General features: G+C 46.8%; 1 protein-coding gene and 1 pseudogene across 2 annotated transcripts in view; one reads left to right on the top strand and one right to left on the bottom strand.

The window, feature by feature from the left end:
* RAB31 (RAB31, member RAS oncogene family) overlaps positions 1-21,831 on the bottom strand; it is a 151,515-nt gene that overhangs the window by 108,228 nt on the left and 21,456 nt on the right. The window lies entirely within an intron of this gene.
* LOC123570048 (large ribosomal subunit protein uL15-like) lies at positions 15,619-17,567 on the top strand (annotated as a pseudogene).

The raw sequence follows: 21,831 nt of genomic DNA, 5'->3' as shown, positions 1-21,831 counted from the left end.
ATCCCTAGGGCATTGGTTCCAGGACCTCCTACGGATACCAAAATCTGAGAATGTTCAAGTCCCGATATAAAATGTTATAATATTTGCATATAACCCATGCATATCCTCCTGTACACTTTAAATCATCTCTAGATTACTTATAATACCTATACAACATAAATGCTATGTAAACAGTTGTTATGCCATATTGTTTAAGGAATAATGACAAGAAAAAAGTCTGGGCTGGGTATGGTGGCTCACGCCTGTAATCCCAGCACTTTGGGAGGCCTAGGCAGGTGGATCACTTGAGGTCAGAAGTTCGAGACCAGCCTTACCAACATGGTGAAACCCTGTCTCTACTAAAAATACAAAAATTAGCCGGGCATGGTGGCACGCACCTGTAACCCCAGGTACTCAGGAGGCCGAGGCAGGAGAATCTCTTGAACCCAGGAGGTGGAGCCAAGATTGCACCACTGCACTCCAGCCTGGGAGACAGAGTGAGACTCCATCTCAAAAAAAAAAAAAAAAAAAGAAAGAAAAAAGACACAATTTTTTTCCCAGTATTTTAAATCCAAGGTTGTTGAGTCCACAAACATGGAACCCACAGATATTGGGGGCCGACGGTACCTTATCGCATAAGCACGTAATATGCACAAACAGGGACAAAATATGATGCTAGACCTCAAGGTTTCAATGGGGTGGAGTTCTGCTTTCAGTTCCTGTTTATGCGCAGAGTGGCAGGAGCCCCCTGCCTGTCTTGGGGGGGACTGCTCATGCCCGGGGTGATGCACTCGGCACCACATAGTTTTCCTTGGACTTGGCAAGGATCCCTTACGCATGATACACTAGAACGCGCCCTGCATCAGAGGTTCATGAGAAACTCAACAATGGCCTTTCTTCATCTTAAGCAACCTATCGTTTAGGATTTACAGCTCATAGAGCACAAACACGTTCATGGTTGTATTTGATTTTCATGATGACTCTTGGAGGTTTCATCATTCCCATTTTACAGATCAAGAACTTGAGCCCCAGCACGATTTACAGTCACACTACTTGTAGAAATGGGGTTAGAGCCACTTCCCATGCCTCCGTCTCCTAGTACGTACTTTCTCCATTGCTAAAAGACCTTCGCTCCAGCTCTTGAGTCCTATAGAAGTCAAAAACGGTTTATAGAATCCACACTGGACCAGGAGAGGCTTTCAAAAGCCAAGGAACAAAAAAGTTCAGAGCCAAGGTATCTGTCTCCATCCATTTTCTGTTATTTATAACAGAATACCTGAAACTGAGTACTTTATTAAAAAAAGTAATTTATTTCTTACGGCTATGGAGGCTGAAAGTCCAATAGACTTTGAGGAGCTGCATCTGGTGAGGGCCTTCCTGCTGCTGAGGACTCTGTAGAGTCCTAAGGTGGAGCAGGGCATCACATGGCAAAGGGGTGATGAGTTAGCTCAGGTCTTTCTTTCTCCCTTTATAAAGCCACTAATGCCACTCCTGTGATAACCCATTAATCCCATTAATATCACTCCCGTCATGGATTAACCCATTCATGACAGTAGAGCCCTCATGACCCAATTACCTCATAAAGGCCCCACCTCTCAATATACTGAGAATTAAGTTTCAACATGAGTTTTAGAGGAGACAAACATTCGAATCATAGCAGTATCTCAAATAAAGCCATTCACCTCTTACAACTGAGCAACTTTGATTAATTTTATATTAAAAATCATTTTATGCAAGTAAATATAGATAACTTAATAACAATCCCACAGCACAATCCCAGTCTTCTTTCTCATGATAATGTGAGACTATCAGTAAATGTTTGAAACATGAAATTCTACTGTACATACCTTAAGATCTATGGACATAAATCTCTAAGATTTCTTGGAGTCAAGAAAGAAAATGTGTAGTATATGCTTATTAAGATATGATCTGTCCCTTGTATGAACCACTGCATATTCCCAGAGATATTCTGGATAAACATCCTATATGTAGTGTAGACATTCCATAAAGTAAAAGTCTCCAAACTTCTTTGATTGCACATCCTAATTGTAAAAGAGTTTGTGTGCATCCTCTAATATGTGTGTACTCATTTATAAACTGCACACATGTACTACTGTACTAAAGTATCATAGAATATATAAAACATACAGAAGTAGAAACTTTAGAAGAATGATATTTTATCAGTCAGGATCTGCTTAATACTGAGCCATCCAACCCGGACGTCAATGGGATGCTGGAGCTAATGAAAGCTGCAGCTGCCCTCAGACCTCCAGGTTGCACAGTTCCGTACATTAAAAGGGCCGAGCTGGGCTGGGCACGGAGGCTCGTGCCTGTAATCCCAGCACGTTGGGAGGCCGAGGCGGGCAGATCACCTGAGGTCAGAAGTTCGAGACCAGCCTGGCCAATATGGTGAAACCCCATTTCTACTAAAAATACAAAAATTAGCCTGGCACCTGTAATCCCAGCTACTCAGGAGGCTGAGACAGGAGAATCGCTTGAACCCTGGAGGCAGAGGTTGTCGTGAGCCAAGATCACACTGCTGCACTCCAGCCTGGGCGACAGAGCAAGACTCCGTCACAAAAAAAAAAAGGCCGAGCTGGTGTCACAGACAGACATGTTATCAGTCAATGCAAGCACAGTGGAGAAAGGGCTCTTAGCATGTCCTTCCACACAGAGGCCGGGAACACGCAGAAACAAAGCTGTGCGAGCGGAGGCTGGAGGCAGCCTCTTTTACTCCCTACAGGGGAGTCAGCAAGGTGAGAGGAAGCTGGGGTGCAGAGAGGAGCTAAGCCAAGCAGCGAGAAGGCAGCACTCTCAGGACCGCAAGGGATTCTAGTGCAATCCCTGTCTTCCTGGGGCCCAGCTGTGTGCCTGCCTTTGGGTTGCAAGGGATGTTGTTTTGTTTGCTCTGTTAACGGAAACCTGGGGAACGCTGTGGCCCTCTGATGTTCTCTCATGGCTGGGCAGCAGGCATCTAAAGCTTGACCCCCAGGAGGAAATGTCCCGAAGATTTTGTAGATGAGCCCTGGGCACGCCCCTTTCCATTTGGTCCCTTCACTTTGCCATTACATCATTAAATGAACCACTTTTTTACATGCACCAGCTCAAGTTTCTGCTACAAGTATTGTTTCTATGTCTAACCGTAACTTAATCACGTGCTGCTCTACCATTGCGGTTGGAGAGCAATACATCAAAAGAATGATGTCTCCCACCTAGAAAAACGTGGACATGCAGAGGCTGGGAAAGATCACTGTGGCCCGATGTCAGGGCCTTGCCAACATCCAAGTCCTGCCTCCAGCCAAAGCACCAGGAGCACTCATTCAGCCACTGTTATGCTCAGTGTATCAAATGTGCACCGCGGGCCAAGGTCATTGTTTAAAGGCACTGTTGCACATGCACTCAGAATTTCAGTTACAGAAAGCTGTGTGCAATCCTCTAATCCATCAGAAAGTGTTTGTTTTTACATTCTAACTTTACAACTGACCGACTTTATTTTAAAAGAGAAATGAACTTGCAGGGCTGAGGCAGGAGGATCACTTAGGCCCAGGAATTCAAGGCCAGCCTGGGCAACATGGCAAGACCTCATCGCTACAAAAAATAAAAAATAAATAAATTAGACGGGCATGGTGGTGCTTGCCTATAGTCCCAGCTACTCGGGAGGATGAGGCAGGAGGACTGCTTGAGTCCAGAAGTTCAAGGCTGCAGTGAGCTATGCTCCAGGCCGGGTGACAATGCGAGGCCTTTTTCAAAAAGACTAAAACTAAAAAAGGAAAAAAGAAAAGAGGCATGAAGGAAAAATACATGTGCTAGGAAAGATGACGCCTCGTTCCAGGAGTGAAATCATCATTCTGGTTTCCATCTGGACCCTTTGGTCTGGTTTCACATTTTGACCCTGGGGAGCAACAATACATTGCCCCTGCTCCCCCGACACCCAGTTCTCTCTCAAGCAGGCAGGAAGATTGCAGTTCGATTGAGGCAACAAGGCCAAAAGTTTGCAGATGATAATGTGGTCAGATGAACCAAAGGAAGTATGTTTCTTCACTTAGTGGTTTGGACAACTTCAGAGGTCAGGGAAAATATCGCAGACCTTCTCTGAACTCAGAGCTTAAACTTCTGCTCTGCTGTGATCTGACTCTACGACCTCAGCACCTAATTTCAAACACTGGTTTCCCACCCAGTCTTATCCAAACTGGCACAAAGGAGCCTTTCCACAGTGTCCGCCACACGTAAGAATGCGCTGGCCAATCTGCCACAGCAGTGCCCAGTTTTGCATGCAACTGCCGGCACCTCTCCCCCAGAAAAAGATTCATAAGAATGGCTTCCCAGGGCCCCAGTGCATGCCAAGCCTGCATTTTTACAAGGCGGGATCCTTCTACGCGAATGTCCTTTTCTGCTAAATGGATCTAAATGGCAAACTGTATTGGCAGCGGTCAGGAACACCAGGGTCAGCCGGGACGCAGACAGCAGCATCCTGCCATTTTGCTGACCTAAGGATAAAGGCGGCCCGGGTTTTCCATCACGCCTCATCTTGATCCTAGATCCAAACCAGCTAGTTGTTTACACTCCCGCCAACCAGTCGCAGCAAGGCTGGCATCAGCGTGTTTCCCATTTCTTCCCTTCTTCACAAAAGCCAGAACACAGATGCCGGTAGACAACCATCTCGCTGCCCACGCCTCCACAGAGTCACGACATAGACTCACCCTGTGCACCTTGCGGCCTGTTCAAGGGAAGCCTGTTTGTTAGCCGGGGTTACAGTACATTTCATTCTGGAGCTGAGTTCAGGGAGATGCAATGACACAGTGAGAAGAAAAGAAAGAATGGACAGAAGGACCCAATGGACGGAGGTCACGAGCTCAACTTTCTTGTCCGGCTTTCATGCTGGGACCTGTTCACTCGTGGCAGGGTCACCCATAAAGCCTCTGTGCTGCTCTCTTATGTTGCATCCCAGAGGAACAACGAGGACTCTTCTCCCCTACCGGACAGAACAGTCTAGAAAGACTTACTGTTGTGTCCAGTCCAAGCTATCAAAAGTATAGATTTTCTGTGCTCTGGACTAATGTATCAAGAGCTAGCAGCCATTCATGGGAACAGTTCTGCAAACCTCAATCATAACTGTTTTGGTCTCCTTGGTTCTTCCTTTCCTTTTCTAATTTAAGGAAGACAAAATCCAGAAAACCCACTAGGGTAGAGCCCCTGGGAGGCTGAAATGTGAAACATAGGGCACACGCACCTTAGGGCACTGAACCAGAAAACCGCAAAACGCAGAAGCTGTGTAAACGATAAATCACAATAAATCCCAGCCCTCCCACAAACTAACTGTGTAGAGGAGTAGAATTTTGTGTTGGTGAGAGCCTGGGCTCTGGAATCAGACACACGAAATTTAAGTATCTTCCTGGATGTCCCTGCACTTCTGTTCCCTCCGTTCCCTCCGTTCCATAAAATGGGGCAATGGTGGCGCCTCCCTTACAGGGCTGTGGTGAAGATTAACGACAATGACGTGTCCATAGCACTTAGAACAGTGCTGGCGCACAGCAAAGGTTCAATAAGTGCTGATTATTACCGTGATGCTGCAGCCACTTAAATGAATAAAGTATATCCTTAGATGCTGATACGTATAGAAAAGGCTTCAAGGTGTATCAAGTGAAAAAGCCATATGCAAATCTGTAATGACACCTCTATTATTTTTAATTGTGTAAGCATATGCACATAACCATAAAATGGTTCTTTGAAGAAAACAAACAGAAATCACGAGAACGTATTAACAGCAACTGTACTAAGTTGAGAAGCCTTCACTCTCCAGTCTGTACCTTTCTACACTATTTGAATCTTGTAATTCTACACAATATATTTCTTATATTTATTATTATTATTATTGAGACAGAGTCTCACTCTGTCACCCAGGCTGGAGTGCAGTGGCACAAACTCGGCTCACTGCAACCTCCACCTCCCGGGTTCAAGTGATTCTCCTGCCTCAGCCTCCCGAGTAGCTGGGATTACACACTCGGCTAATTTTTGTGTTTTTATTAGAGACCAGGTTTCATCATATTGGTCAGGCTGGTCTCGAACTCCTGACCTTGTGATCCACCCGTCTCGACCTCCCAAAGTGCTGGGATTACAGGCATGAGCCACCACATCTGGCCTCCTTATATTTATTTTTAAATGTCAACAGATGTGATCTAAGCAGAGGAATTAGGGTACACATTTTGTATTCTTTAGGCTTCTCTATATAAATATAGCTTTTTTGTTTTTGAAACAGGGTCTCGCTCTGTCACGAAGGCTGGAGTGCAGTGGTGCAATCATGGCTTACTGTAGCCTCAACTTTCTGGGCTCAAGCAATCCTCCCACCTCAGCCACCCGAGTAGCTGGGACTACAGGCGCATGCCACCATACCTGGCTACTTATTATTATTATTTTGGGGTAGTGGGTAGAGAGGGTTTCAGTGTTGTCCAGGCTGGTCTCGAACTCCTGTGCTCAAGCGATCCTCCTGCTTCAGCCTCCCAAGGTGCTGAGATTACAGGCTTGAGCCACTGCACCCAGATAAATGTAACTTTTTACACTAGTATTTTCTCTCTACACTGCTGTCCCTCAAAATTATCAAAAGTTAGAATGACCATCACCTAATCCCCTCACCCTGCTTCTGCAAGATACGCCACGAGTAACTTGTAATTAATCAGCGTTAACGTAACAAAGCTGATGAAGTGGCATTCAGGAAACTCACGTAAATCGTGCATAATCCTGGGAGCTCCTGGGAGTGTGTCTCCTGTGTGGATGCCGCTGACTGTAGGTGTTATATGTGCCGTGTGTTTTCAGTAGGAAAATATTTAATACTGTTGATCTAAACCCTCTTCCTGCTAGGAACTAATTACGCACATTTAAACCATATCAATTTTTGTATGTGCTGCAATTCACATAGCATAAAATTAACCATTTCAAAGTGAACACCTCAGTGCCGCTGAGCACATCCACACCCTTATTTAACCCCAAAACACTTTCTTCACCCTAAATCACTCCATGTTCATTAAGCGGTTATTCCCCATTGCCCCTTCTCCACCCCTGGCAATCACAAATCTACTTAGTCTCCATGTACCAACTTCCTCTGCACAAGCCCTATGAATGGAATCACACCATATGTGACCTTTTGTGTCTGGTTTCTTTCATTCAGTATAATGTTTTCAAGGTTCATCCACATTGTAGCATGTATCGGTATTTTATTCCTTTTTATAGCTGAATAGTTTTTCATTGTATGTATATATCACAATTTGCTCATCCATTCATCACAGGCATTTGGGCTGCTTCCACCTTTTGGCTATTATGAATGTACGAGTATTTGAGCACCACCTTCCCAACAGGCACAGACCGCACCCGGGAGTCCACAGTTACATCTGTCTGCAAACTGAGACCAACACTCAAAAGAGTGAGGTCCTGGAGATGCCAAATAAACAGACTTGGCTGCAAGATGGCGAAACATGGTGCTGCGGTGGCTTCAGCCAAGGTCTCCCTGTGGCTTCCCAGAGGGTGCTGGTGACTCAGAGTGTGTCAGGGATGACTAACAACTGGTTTTGCATGTGGCCTGAGAACGCAGATCCCCTGAAGCCCCAGGACAGGAAGCATATCCGGGAGGGCCGGACCCAGAAGATTTCCCAAACCCACCCAGCACCCAACTCCATGTCCATCTGGGAGCTGTGACAGGGTGGCAGCTCGGGTGCTACCTCCCTAACCAACTAGCGCTCCAGTGAATCAACCCACCAGGAAATCTAGAAAACAACAGTAACTTTAAATACTTTTCAGATAGGCACTATGTAAACATTGAGGTATTATTATTTGAATTAAGGCAATACTTTATTTTCAAGTGATGGAGATGTTTATAATCCAGGTATTACACTATCTGTTTATTTTCAGTAACACATATTGCTTTATAGCTTTCAAGTACATTTAAGTTATTTGTGCATCTGTTAATCATTCTTCCTCAGGTGCTGGTCATGCCCACACAGGTAAGGTGACCAGATAGAACTGAAGAAATAAAAATCAAAAAACTCAAGAAAATAAATTATTTCAAGCACAACTTTTTCAATCAATCAAAAGTAAGTCTAGGGGCTGAATTCTTAAAGCTTTGCCACATGTCCTCATTTCCCTTGGTACAATGGCATTTCAGAGCCTGTTGACACCGCTTTCTAAATGGACAAGTCCAAACTGTGTTTGCTACAGTCCGAGAATATCAACACGTTGAAACACAGCTTTGGTTTTTTAAAGTCCTGCTATACTTCACTTGCGACTCTGAAACACATTCGTGCTTTAGTGGACTGGATTTTTTAGAAAAAGAAGAAGAAGGAAAAGGAGAAGGAGAAAGAGCCACGTTGTGGCTCCACCCCTGTGCCACTCGCTGCCGTGAGCTTTCCTGTTCCTTTTCGCCAGGGAGAAAGCACTCTCAACAGGTCAAGCCAAACTCTCTGGAGAAGGCTGTCTGCACTGCTCAGGCGTAAAAGAGAAGGATTTCATTCCCTTTCCTTCCCACATCAAACAGGGCACTCAGGGAGGAAATAAACTGTAATTGGGCATGAGCCAGCAATCAGACAGCCCCCTTCCTCAGCCTTCCCCATCCCCGCCCCTCCAAAATAAAATAAATGGACATTATCCTCATCTACAACATTTATGAATAGAAACATCTTTTATTAGAAAACAAAAAGCCACGAAGAAGAAAACGCATAGAACGTCCCTAGCGGGGAAACAGGCCGAGCCAAGCAGCCCCCACACTCAGGCTGGCGCTGAGAACTGAGGTCCCTTCCTGTCTGCATGAACGGGACTTGCTATTCCTCTGTCTCATTAGCATGTCTTTGCTCTTCCGGACCATCCACCCAGACAAATGGGAGGACTGTTCCTGCCAGCAACTTCCCTGAAGGCCCATCTACTCTGCAGTAGGAAGCAGCAGAAGTTTGCCCCAGGAGTCTTTGAAGTTCTCGAAACCCTTGCTTGCTGTTTCCACCAACTCTGCGCTGCAATATCGCGATTCTTACCCAATCCTCACCAAGAGCCTGCTTTGAAAGACCGCCTTCAATCAAAGCTGCAATTCTCAACCCAGTCTGACCTTGCCTTCCCACTCAGAGACCTGCCAGCGCTTTGCCTAGTGGTCTTCCCGGAGACCACAGTGACAGTCAACTCAACTCTGTCTTCTCAGCGGCCTGTGCTGGGAGGGCTGGGGACACCGTGAGACAGGACAAAGGGCAGAGAGCAGCAGCCCTGTGACACCACAGGCCAGGCAGCCACTTTGGGAAGCCACTGACTCACTTTCCCTGGCTCGCTCTGGGTCCCTGGGGACGCTGCCACACCAGGAAACCTGGATGAGGCAGTGGATGAGGGGTATGTCCCGCTCATAAAAGAGACAGAGGAACCGCACAGGAAGTGAGGCGAGCATTTCCAAATGAAATCTCCACCCTGGATGGCAGGCCTGGGTTCACGGGAAAAGTCAAGTGTCCCTGAGGGGGCTGCTGGAGCAGCAGGATGGCCTAGCAGTAGCCTCCACCCCTGCCCACAGCTCTGAGATCCAGCTGAGGGCTGCCGTGGACATGTACGGGCCGCACACGGGCTGAGAGAGGCTGGCACTGGCGCAGGACAAGGGGTCCTACCGGCGCCTTCCTCCCAGCACAGAAAGGACTTCCCACTGGACAGATGGTGCACGGCTGGCAGGAAAGCCCCATCAGCTCTGACTCTGTGACTCCAGCCCTTGTGATACATCCACAGTGGTTTTGTCTTGGTCACTTAGCACCGACACACCAACACCCAATTCTGAAGTTCGCCACAATCCGGGGCATCCAGAGCAGTTGCCTCTTTTTTTTTTTTTTTTTTTTTTGAGATGGAGTTTTACTCTGTTGCCCAGGCTGGAGTGCAGTGGCGTTATCTCGGCTCACTGCAACCTCTGCCCCCCAGGTTCAAGCGATTCTCCTGCCTCAGCCTCCCAAGTAGCTGGGATTACAGGCACCCACCACCACACCTGGCTAATTTTTGTGTTTTTAGTGGAGATGGGGTTTCACCATGTTGGCTGGACTGATCTCGAACACCTGACCTCAAGTGATCCGCCCACCTCGGCCTTCCAAAGTGCTGGGATCAGAGGCGTGAGCCACCGTGGTGGGCCTAGAGCGGCTACCTCTTACACTGTGCAGCACGCAGTGCCCCCGCAGGAGCCGCCAGCCTCAATGCAGCCCCTGCCAGGGGTTTCCCCAAGTCCAGCATCTTACACAATAGGGTCTTGCTTTAAGAACCCAGAGGCCACTTACTACAAGCAAGGAAGGCACTGCGGTGTGCGCTGCTACTGCTGACCATATCAAAGCCCCCTGGAGGCACCTCTGCCGTTAGAGACCCCTGTGCAGCAACTTCCATACATCATTTCCCAAGAAAACCTGTTTTTCTGTTTGCCCCCTTTATTCTAGCATTGGTATGATGTGGACAGAAGACGTGTGAGCATAGTATGACCTGCTTCTGGGTAACATTAACCCACCAACAGCTTTTTTTTTTTTTTTTTTTGAGATGGAGTCTCACTCTGTCACCCAGGCTGGAGTGCAGTGGTGCAATCTCGGCTCGCTGCAACCTCCACCTTCCGGGTTCAAGCAATTCTCTTGCCTCAGCCTCCTGAGTAGCTGGGATTACAGGTGTGCGCCACCACGCCCAGCTAATTTTTGCATTTTTAGTAGAGACAGGGTTTCACCATGTTACCAGGTGGGTCTTGAACTCCTGACCTCAAGTGATCCACCGTCCTCAGCCTCCCAAAGTGCAGGGATTACAGGCATGAGCCACCACGCCCAGTCAAAATAATTTTAAATTTTGCCTTTGGAGAAGCATAAATAACTTTACTGTAAAGAGAGGTCATCCTGATGCAATAATGCAAATTAAATCAGGTTCTGAGCAAACTAGCTTGTTTCACTGGAAACATTAGGTAAGTAGATGGTTTCTATGATTCATTCTAGAGAAGAAGGAACAAATGAACTTTTACTGAAAACTTACCATGTGACTGGCATTATCCTGGATGTTCTCACAATACTTGTTACAATGACTTTGTGAGACAGTTATCATTACCAGTGAATCGGAATGTCAGAGAGTCTCAACAGCGCAACTGAAGGCCACACAAACAGCAAGTGAGGAGTCACAATTCATCCGTTAGGCTGGTCTAACTAGAATCATGGAGCTCCTCTCGTCACCCCAGGGTCTAAGGTAACAATCAGCTGCAAGTTTGCAGATCAAAGCTCTAGTCAAGGAAGACACAACTGGCCTGGCAGTGTCCTCATTGGAAAATAAAAGATGCTTAGGAGAGAAATTGCTGGGGCTCTGTGATACTCACTCTCCCTTTCAACTATTAGAAAAAGAACCCTGAGTTTTAGCTGGGCCCTTGGTTACCCAGCTTACAATGACATTTTCCCATCTTCCTTGCAGTCAGGGGTGGCCATGTGACCAGGTGCTGGCACACAGGACAGAAGAGTATACAATGTGATGACCCCACAAGCCACCAAACGAGCCCTGAACCAGACACCAAGAGGACTGAAAAAGCTGAAGTCACTATACTCTGCGATCTCCTGTTTCAGCAGCTTAGCCTGTATCCTCATCAATGCGGTGTATCTAAGAAACTTAAAAACCTGTGCTTTACTCTCCACAGGCTGAGATCATCTGGATAGTTTGTTTGATTTACTTTTTTTTTTCTTGTAGCACATTACATCTTCTCAAGCAGTAAATTCATCCTGGACCCTGAGTCTGAATTCGTACTAATTCTTTTTTTTTTTTTTTGAGACGGAGTCTCACTTTATCGCCCAGGTTGGAGTGCAGTGGCTCGATCTCGGCTCACTGCAAGCTCCGCCTCCCAGGTTCACGCCATTCTCCTGCCTCAGCCTCCCAAGTAGCCAGGACTACAGGTGCCCACCACCACACCCAGCTAATTTTTTTTTTTTTTTTTTAATTTTTAGTAGAGACGGAGTTTCACCATGTTAGCCAGGATGGTCTCGATCTCCTGACCTTGTGATCTGCCCGCTTCAGTCTCCCAAAGTGCTGGGATTATGGGTGTGAGCCACTGCACCCGGCTGAATTCTTACAAATTCTAAGGCAGTGAAATCCAAATTTACGAGATTTATTTATATAATATGCCACTAGATCACGCATTACAATCCGTCTCTTTAAACTCATATTCTTTCCAATGTTTTTATTTGGAACATGACACCTGAGTAGAAAAACAAAATGTTTTCTCTCCTACTCTATTCTCACAACACAAAATGCTTCTGTGACCAAATGTACAGGAGGTTTTCCCCGCACACCAAGCAAGCCATTGATTCTTCAGCGGACACCAGCCGAGTCTCCTCTAGTTCAACTCATTTGTGAAGCTACCTGCCCGGAGATAATGTTAGATCCCACAGTGGGAGGCTGAGTCCTCCAAGGAGGCCTTCTCCCACTCCAGAGGCCCAGCACAAGGAGGAAAGTGTCCTGTGCTTCTGACTGATTGGCTGCAAATCAGGGTCCCCGTGACCCCTTTCTCAGATTTGGTTAATTTGCTAGAGTGGCTCACAGAACCCCGGGAAACACTTACTGACGTTCACCAGTTTATTATAAAGGATGTTACACAGGATGCAGATGAAGAGACTTGTAGGGCAAGGCTTGTGGGAAGGGATGTGGACTTCCATGCCCTCCCCAGTGCACCCCTGCGGCCACCCTCCAGGAGCTTCCACATGTTCAGCTATCCAGAAGCTCTCCGAACTCACCCTTTTGGGTTTGTATGGAAACTTCATGATATAGGCATGCCTGATTAAACCAGTGGCCACTAGGGATCAACTCAACCTTCAGCCCCTTCCCCTCCCTGGAAGTCCCTTCCCTGGAGGTTGGTGGTGGGGCTAAAAGTCCCAACCCTCCCATCTTGCCTTGGTCTTTCCTGTGTCCAGCCCCATCCTAAAGCTGCCAACCTGGGGACCCGCCAGCTATCAGTCAATCACGAGCAGGCAAAAAATAGTCTTCACTCCAGAGATTCTAAGGGTTTTGGGAAACAGGGGTGAAGACCAAATATACATTTCACAATATCCCACCACCCACCCCACATGTAGCTCCTCGCCAGGGGGTCTGTCTGCCACGCTGGTCTTGCAGTGGCCCAGGCGTCATTAAGTCATTGGAACCAGGACTGTGCTGGCACTGCTGCCTTCCACGTTGCAGTTGGCCTTCAGCTGCTGAGTCCACGCTCACCCATGAAAGGCCCGTGGGGTTGCCACAGCAGCAAGCATCATTGAAATGCCGGCCGGCTGGCTGCCTGCCAGAACCACGTTGTTGGTAAGCCTGTCTTGTTGGTTAGCGTGGGAGGCAGACAAAACTCTCTTTATGACCATTCAGTAACAAGAGCTTTTCAAAGAAGCAGAAGGGGGTGGGGTATCTGTTAGAACCCTCTGACCTATTTAGAGACCCCTGCTTGGTTTCCTTATGCTATGGACTGTTTCAGCCCCTCCATGCATAACCAACCATCATTACTTGAGATTATATAATGGGCATAGGACAATTTTCTCTAGCCTGCAATTTTCTGCCTTCGTGACAACCTATTACCAATCCAAGATTGATTCACTGTGACACCTGGTGCTAACCCATGACCAGAATAATAAACACAAGCAATTCACTGTGGCGACTCATTTCTGCAGAAGAGCCGCAGGAGAGGAGGACAGTCATCTGCTCATTAGTGTAGCAGATAAGTAACTACATTATTTCCCCACCCAACACCAAGCAGTGTATGGAAAACAAATAGTTTCACAAAGGAAAAACAGCTTTATACTCTAAATATTGAATTGCAGATGCTCTATTATATCACTGACTCAGCCTCTACTACAATGTAAATATATTTATATTCTATATAACAATATATTTATATTACATATTTACATCATGTATGTTACATAAAGAAACTGTGGGTGTGGGTGGGTGTGTGCACGTGTGTGTGTGTGTCACCTACTACAGAGGCATGGTTGGAGTGAATCTTAAACTGAAACAGATGGAATCGCCAGCTATGCTGACAGAAGAGACTGCGATAGAATTAAACTGACATACGAAACTGTCCTTTTTATGGTATCCGATTGGAATTTTTATGGGCTTGACCTTGTCGCAGGGGCAGAATCTGTCATCCATGGAAAGTCATAAAGCTGAGTCACCTTGGCACACTATTCAAAACTCATTAACCGATTCTCTGCTAGACACAGAAATCTATTGATCCATTTTTAAAATTGGTACATAAAACATTTATAAGTGTAAATATGTAATAAATTTTAATAGCTATTTGAAAGAGATAATACATATTTGAAAACAAAAATAAGGAGTCCTTGCCCCACCACCCAATTACATCCGAGAACACTCACACCAAAAGCTTTTCCAATGACAGGGGCAGACTTGGAAATTTACCACAGAAGAGTCCTGTGCTTTTAAAATAAATTAGCATCTTCTAATACAAATTACACAAAATTTACAAAGCAAGTTGTTTTACCACCACAATCTGAAGGCTTTTTAGAAACTGTAGGCATAACTCACTTAAGACTTCTATTGCTTTCGGCAAATCTTATTATTAATAAACATTTGCTGAATTGACTTTGGATATTTGATGTGATATTACACAGTGAGGAAATAATCACAAAATACTCCCAAGAGGAATGCCATTATTTTGATGTACGGAGTCATCAAGGGGTTTACAAATGAACAAAACCAAATTCACATACGCTGGGAAATCTCAGCTCTGCCAATCAACAAATGAAAAAAAGGGAGGTAGGAGGGCAGGGACTTCCCCACAGTCACCAGAGAAAGTCCCTGCGCTCCAGCATCCAGCACCCTGAGCATCATGTGGGAGGGAGGCCCAGCCAACTCTGGTCCTCAAAGGTCTGGACAGGGAATGAGATTAGCAGCAAAAGTGGGCAGTGCAATTCTAGGGCAACAGTTTTAGGTTTAGGATCTAAATGCTAGAATCAAAAGGAAATGTTTTCAGGCTAGGCATGGTGGCTCACATCTGTAATCCCATCACTTTGGGAAGCTGAGGGGAGAGGATCACTTGAGGCAAGTAGTTCAAGACCAGTCTGGGCAACCTAGAAAGATCTTCTAAAAAATTTTTTTTAATAAAAAATTAGCCAGGCATGGTGGTGTGTACCTGTGATCCCAGCTACTCAGGAGGCTGAGGCAGGAGGGTTGTGTGAGCCCAGGAGTTCCAGACCAGCCGGGGCAACCTAGTGAGACCCCATCTCTGCAAAAATTTTAAAAATTAGCCAGGCGTGGTGGTGCATGTCTGTTGTCCCACCTACTCAGGAGGATGAGGCAGGAGGATCCCTTGTGCTCAGGAGTTCAAGACTGCAGTAAGCTATGACCTCACCGTGGCACTCCAACCTGGCTGATAGCAAGACTCTGCTTAAAGAAAAACACGCTTTCATATTGGCAAAGAAGATGTTACTGATTTTCTACATCAAAATGATAATGAAAGAAAAATTGCCCTTTGCCCAAGCTGATCTCGAACTCCTGAGTTTAAGCGATCCCTCCCACCTCAGCCTCCCGAGTAGCTGGGATTACGGGCATGCACAACGGTGCTCAGCTTACCCATTTTTAAAAGAAGAAATAGGTGCTCAATACCTTCAGAGACTTTGTAGAAACCTTTCTCTTTCGTCTGGCATGCCATCCAGACTGAGGAAAAGCCGGAAACTTCAGGGCCACGCGAGCCACAGCCACAGCCACAGCCACAGCCACGTCACCAAGTGCGGAAGCAGCGTGGAGGCTGTGGTAATGCTGGTGGTGTGCATCGCCACAGGATCAGCTTTGACAAATGTCACCCAGCTTATGTGGGAAAGTAGGTGTGAGGCATTACCACTTGAAGAGGAAACAGAGCTTCAGCCCAACTGTCAACTTTGACAAGCTGTGGACTCTGGCCAGCGAGCAGACACAGGTGAATGCTGCTAAAAGCAAGACAGAGGGCCGGGTGCGGGGGCTCACGCCTATAATCCCTACACTTTGGGAGGCAGAGGCAGGCGGACCACTTGAGGTCAGGAGTTCCAGACAGCCTGGCCAACATGGTGAAACCCCGTCTCTACTAAAAACACAAAAATTAGGCAGGCATGGTGGCAGGCGCCTATAATCCCAGCTGCTTGAGAGGCTGAGACATGAGAATCACTTGAACCCGGGAGGCAGAGGTTGCAGTGAGCCGAGATTGCGCCACTGCACACCAGCCTGGATGACAGAAAGTGACTCCATCTCAAAAAAAAAAAAAACACCACCACCACCACCACCACCACCACCACCACCACCACCATCACCACCACCACCACCACCACCACCACCACCACCACCACCACCACCAAAAGGCTCCTCCCATCACTGCTATGGTACAACTAGGCTACGATAAAGTTCTGGGAAAGGCAAAGCTCCCAAAGCAGGCTGTCATGGTGAAGGCCCAATTCTGATGAGCTGAGGAGAAGATTAAGAATGCTGGGGGGGGCCTGTGTCCTGGTGGCTTGAAGCCACATGGAAGGAGGTTCATTAAATGCTAAATACTTTGTAAAAACAAAACAAAACAAAAAGAAATGGATATGGAGAGAATAAAGCCACATACAACTTGTCTCTCATCTGGCACACAGTGCTGAGGTGCCAGAGACTCGAGTCCTTCCCCGCCCCACTGCTTCCCCACAGGGGTGGCCCCTGCGGCCCCGCTTTGTCCATCCTATCTGGGGTCCTTTCTGCACCCTGCCTGCCTCTCCTTTCTGCTGTTCCTCACCTTCACTGACAATTCACCCCTCCACGCCTGCAGAGAGCCTCCCCAGCTGCCAGGTACACGTCTTCAAGTCGCTCGCCACATTTCCCACCTGTCCCCAACCGTGCCCCACCTTGTGAAGGTCTGAGCCCTGTGGAGCCAGCGTTAGAAACAGACCTTAGGTCCAACTCCTCATCTGGCTCTCCGATTTCAAACACTTAGACTTAAACTTACATAAAAGGCCAGACTATTTTGAACTATTCTCTTCAACAAATTTGAACAAACGTATGAGGTTGAAGCCTACCCCAAAAGAAAGAATGCTTCAAAACACCTTCAACATTTCATTTCAATGTTCAGTAGCCTAGATCTTCTAAGAGGTTTACACGGGAAAGACAAAGCAATGACTTTTCTAGCTAAACATTAAAAGACTGCTTGAAATTACAAAGACACACAGTCAGCTCAGGTGCCCATCAACAGTGGACTGGATAAAGAAAATGCGATGCATATACACCATGGAATACTATGCAGCCATAAAAAGGATCATGTCCTTTGCAACATGGATGGAGCTGGAGGTCGTTATCATAAGTGAATTAATGCAGGAACAGAAAACTAAATACCACATGTTCTTACTTACAAGTGGGAGCGAAACCTTGGGTACATTCGGACACAAAGATGGGAACAATAAACACTGGGGATTCCAAAATGCGGGAGGCAGGGAGGACAGCAAGGGTTGAAAAACTACCTATCAGGTACTATGAGGTACTATGTTCACTACTTGGGCAACAGTAACATTAGAAGCCCAAACCTCAGCATTATACAATATGCCCATGTAATAAACCTGCACATGCATCTCCTGAATCTAAAAAAAAAAAAAAAAAAAAAAGCCTGCCAGGGATGCTTCCTGTTGGGTGGCTCCTGGCAGGTGCTTGGCAGACATCTCAGCCCAGGACCATGCCTGCCGTCTCCCTCCACCACTGATCAAAATGTTCCCGTGTAAAATGCTATGCTGGGCTTTAGAAAGCGCCTTCGTATCCATGCCCCTGTGAAGTGGCCACTCAGCTCTGTTTAAACACCTCCTATGACAAAGAATTCAAAAGTCCCATACTCGAAGCTCCTCAGCCATTTTTCAAATGTCGCCAAAGCAGTCGCATGACATCCAGCACCACACCAGAGCCCCCAGCACTGGGAACCACCCTCCAGGTTAAACAGTGCCTCAGGGACAAGGACTCCCCCTTCCTTGTTCAGGACACCCACACTCCAGTAAACAAAACCGGCCACAATCATCCTCTCGGCTCACCCTTAGCTCACTCACAACTTAAACTCGCGAGTTTTAGCCCATGCTCTCCTAGTTAGATATGCAACGCATCCTGTCCCTGTTCAGGAAAGGCAGCGGGCGTGGTGGCCTCACAGCACAATCGCTAGAGTCCATGGGCCAGGAGGTAAGCACAGGTCCTGCCACTTACTGGCTGCGGGGCCCTGAGCAAGTACTTAACTTCTCCAGGCTTCCATCTCATTTGCACAATAGTGACAGGAAGAGCAACACCTCACAGGGCTGTGACAGCGCAGGGAAGGAGTTCGTCCAGTGTCAGTATTTAGAGTGCGATAGATACTAGCTCTTATGTACCTGAGGACCTGAGTGTATGACCTTAGTTTAGCCTGCCTGCCTGCTTTCCTTCCTTCCTCCCTCCCTCCCTCCCTTCCTTCCTTCCTTCCCTCCCTCCCTCCCTCCCTTCTTCCTCCCTCCCTTCTTCCTCCCTCCCTCCCTCCCTGCTCCCCGCCACCCTGCCCCCCAGCTTCCATCTCACATAACTGGGCACAGGTTCCCGACTATGGGGCACACCTCTCCCATATAACAGAACACATTTTCTCCCCTCTTTGCATTTGTATTAATAGATACTCCCCTCTTTTCAGTTAGGAGGAATTTGACCCATGCCAGCAAAATTCACCTATTTTTACCAACCAAGCCCTCCCTCCCCAGTAACGATGCCTCCTATTTTTTTCTAGTCTCTTCTTTCTAATAGCTATTGCCTCAAATTTCAAGGATCACTAGAAAACAAGGGTACAAGGTCTCTGAGGGAAGGATGGGCAAGGGTTTGCAGACAATGGAGAGGCTGGTTGCAGAAGGGTTTCAGATGGTGTCTGAGCCCAAGAACCTCATCAACAGAGCAGGGAACCAAGGCCGTGGTCCCAGCAGTCTTGTCCACACCCACCTGTGGACCGAATCCTGGAGGGAACCAGGGCCCAGGAAAATGGAATGAAGCTTGGAGTTTGGGCTGGGTCTCCAGGCAGAGAATAGGAATGAGAATTCTAGGCCAAGCTACTAAGCAAAATGAAGGAGAACCTGGGCTTCCAGAATGCCTGTGGATACCGAATGCCTGTGGATACTAATAATGATTCAATTATTGTGATAGAGTCAAGACATTAGTGTCCTATCAAAGCCTTCCTAATGTGCATCCATGGAGGATAGGCAAGGGTTTGTCCCTCAGAGCATACACCATATATGCCACATCTGCACACATCATATGGTTCTAACCTGGTGGGAGGAATGACTCCCTCACAGCTCACTGTTTGGGAAGAGGAAGGATCCAGGATCTAGGATCATTTCCAATACATTGCATGTTAAGCTCAATTTATTCCTAACTTGTAGACTCACAATTCCCACTGACTTGGCAATTTCTGGATTAGCTCCAATGGAAGTGATCCCACTCACACCAAAGTGGAAAAAATAAAGATTTACAGCATGGACAACGCCCAAGTGCTGTGTGCAGTGGAAACTGTCTAACCCATCATTCTATTGGCTTGTTTTCTACCGCTGATCCAAACACATCAGCATCCAGAGCCAGGTGCCACCCGGTGAAAGCTCAGCTCATCCCCATTGCTTCCCTTAACCTACCCTCAAGTTTCAGTCCTGCAGCAGCCACCAAGTGGAATTCAATACAGGCCATGCTCCAGGTTATCATGCTCAGCAAGAGGAGCATTAGCACAGATGATGAAAACTCGCAGAAACTCAGCACCCAGCAAAACTCTTGTGGGTTTACGGTGGCTCAAACAATACTGTTGCATGAGGAAAGCAATGCATTCATTCAGACTCCAGCCCACAGTGTTCAAGGCACCCTGCAAAGTTCAGCGCCAACCAGCTGATTCCTTCAGGGAATTTTTAAATTTGCCTGAGATGTTGTCACTTTATCATGACAGTTAAGGGGAGAAGGGAAAAGAAAGTCCTTGCAGTCGCACCAAGCACTAGGGGGAGGTTAGAGACATGGCTGTGGTGGAGAGCATGGGCTCTGGTGTCAGACAAGCCTGGGTACAAGTTCCAGCACCCACCTTCTCACTGCATGCCCGCACCTAAGCCGCTAACAGGGCCGTTGTGAGGACCAGAGATTGTGAACAGAGCACTGAGCGTGAACTAATGTCACCACTGGGTCTAATGTATTCCGGGGGAGGATTCTGCCCTCTGCTCACCTGGCTGCAGCCCTGCCCTGCTGCAGTGGGTGCAGGACTTGGGCCTCTGCCACTGGGGAGGTTTCTCTGGAGACAGAGCAGACCTAGGGCTCTGATGAAACCCCTGCCCCAGGGGCCCAGCCTCAGTCAGTGACAGGCCCTCTCCTTGTTGCCTGCATGCGTGTGGCTCCACGTCCCCCTGGATGCAGATGGTCTGGTACCTGCACAGGCAGGGCGGAGCCCATGCTGGATGAACCCAAGAGCTCTGAGGGCATTACAAGTGACCGGTGCTCCTGGGAAGAGGAATGGCAGAGCTGAGGGAGATGGAACCAGGGCATTGTTTCTCGCTCTTCATCCTTTGTGTCTTCTGCATTTTGTCCTCTGCACACATAAATATATAAAAGGGAAAGTGAATGAAAAATGCAAACCTACCTTTGCAAATGGGTGCAAATTAAAACTTGTCTGAGTTCAATTCCCATCTGTTTGGGGGAGGAGCTTATTATCATAGATGAAAAAGCAAATTCAGGCCAGGCATGGTGGCTCATGCCTGTAATCCCAGCACTTTGGGAGCTGAGGCGGGCAGATCACTTGAGGCCAGGAGTTCGAGACCAGCCTGGCCAACATGGCATCTCTACTAAAAATACAAAAATCAGCCGGGGTGGTGGCACACGCCCGTAATCCCAGCTACTCAGGAGGCTGAGGCAGGACAATCACTTGAACCCGGAAGGCAGAGGCTGCAGTGAGCTGAGAGCACACCACTGCACTCCAGCCAGGGTGACAGAGTGAGACTCTGACTCAAAAAAAAGTCTGCCTCAAACTTTGTAAAATGCTAAGACATCGCACTCCAGCCTGGGTGACAGAGTGAGACTCTGTCTCAAAATAATAATAATAATAATATATGAAGAAAATACTGCCTCACACAGATCAGTAGTTGGAAAGAGGAGGAATATTTTAATGTCCTTTTTCTGATCATTGTGGATGTTCTTTTTTGATACCAACACCAAACCTCAACAAATGGTAGTTTTCTGAAGGTTAGTTGGACAAAAAGAAAAGAAACAAGTGCATATGAAAACTAGTGAAATGCTACTGAGGGCTGTATTTGAATTAATAGAATTGTGCCCACATTGTTTTCCTGGTTTTGATCTGGTTGTGTAAGATACCGTCATTGCGGGGAGCTGGGTGAAGGATACATAGAACTCTCTATACTATTTTTGCAACTTCTTGTGAGTCTTCAACTATCTCAAAATAAAAGTTATTTTGAAAAAGAAAAAAAAAATGCTAAGACAGTAAATGCATATTTTAAATTTGCCCATTAAGTTTTGGGCTGGGTGAGAAATTAGTAAAAAAAATTTCCAAATAACATGCAGAAGTTGTTTTTAAACTTAAAATCTCGTCTTTTAGCTACACCCACAGCGATACTGTAGAGAAGAGCTAGATTTTGGTGTATCTGAATGGCTCAGATTATGTTCCTTCCAAAAGAGATATTTTACGTACAATCATTTTTTATATGAAGCATATGAAAAATCACCCAGAATCTACCACATATTTACCACACAAATGTCCATCTTTAGATCTGTCATTCAACACCATGTTATTCCTTTTATGCAACAGAATGCAGTGTGTGAGAAGTACGTCAAGAGAAGAGTTAAAAAACAACCAGGGGTAAATTCATAATTCAGGTGCAACTGGCTCTGATTTTT

This window comes from Macaca fascicularis, chromosome 18 (assembly GCF_037993035.2).
Source record: "Macaca fascicularis isolate 582-1 chromosome 18, T2T-MFA8v1.1".
In the NCBI taxonomy this organism is placed as follows: Eukaryota; Metazoa; Chordata; class Mammalia; order Primates; family Cercopithecidae; genus Macaca; species Macaca fascicularis.
The sequence above is the reverse complement of the archived record's forward strand: the minus strand, read 5'-3'. Positions and strand labels throughout refer to the sequence as shown.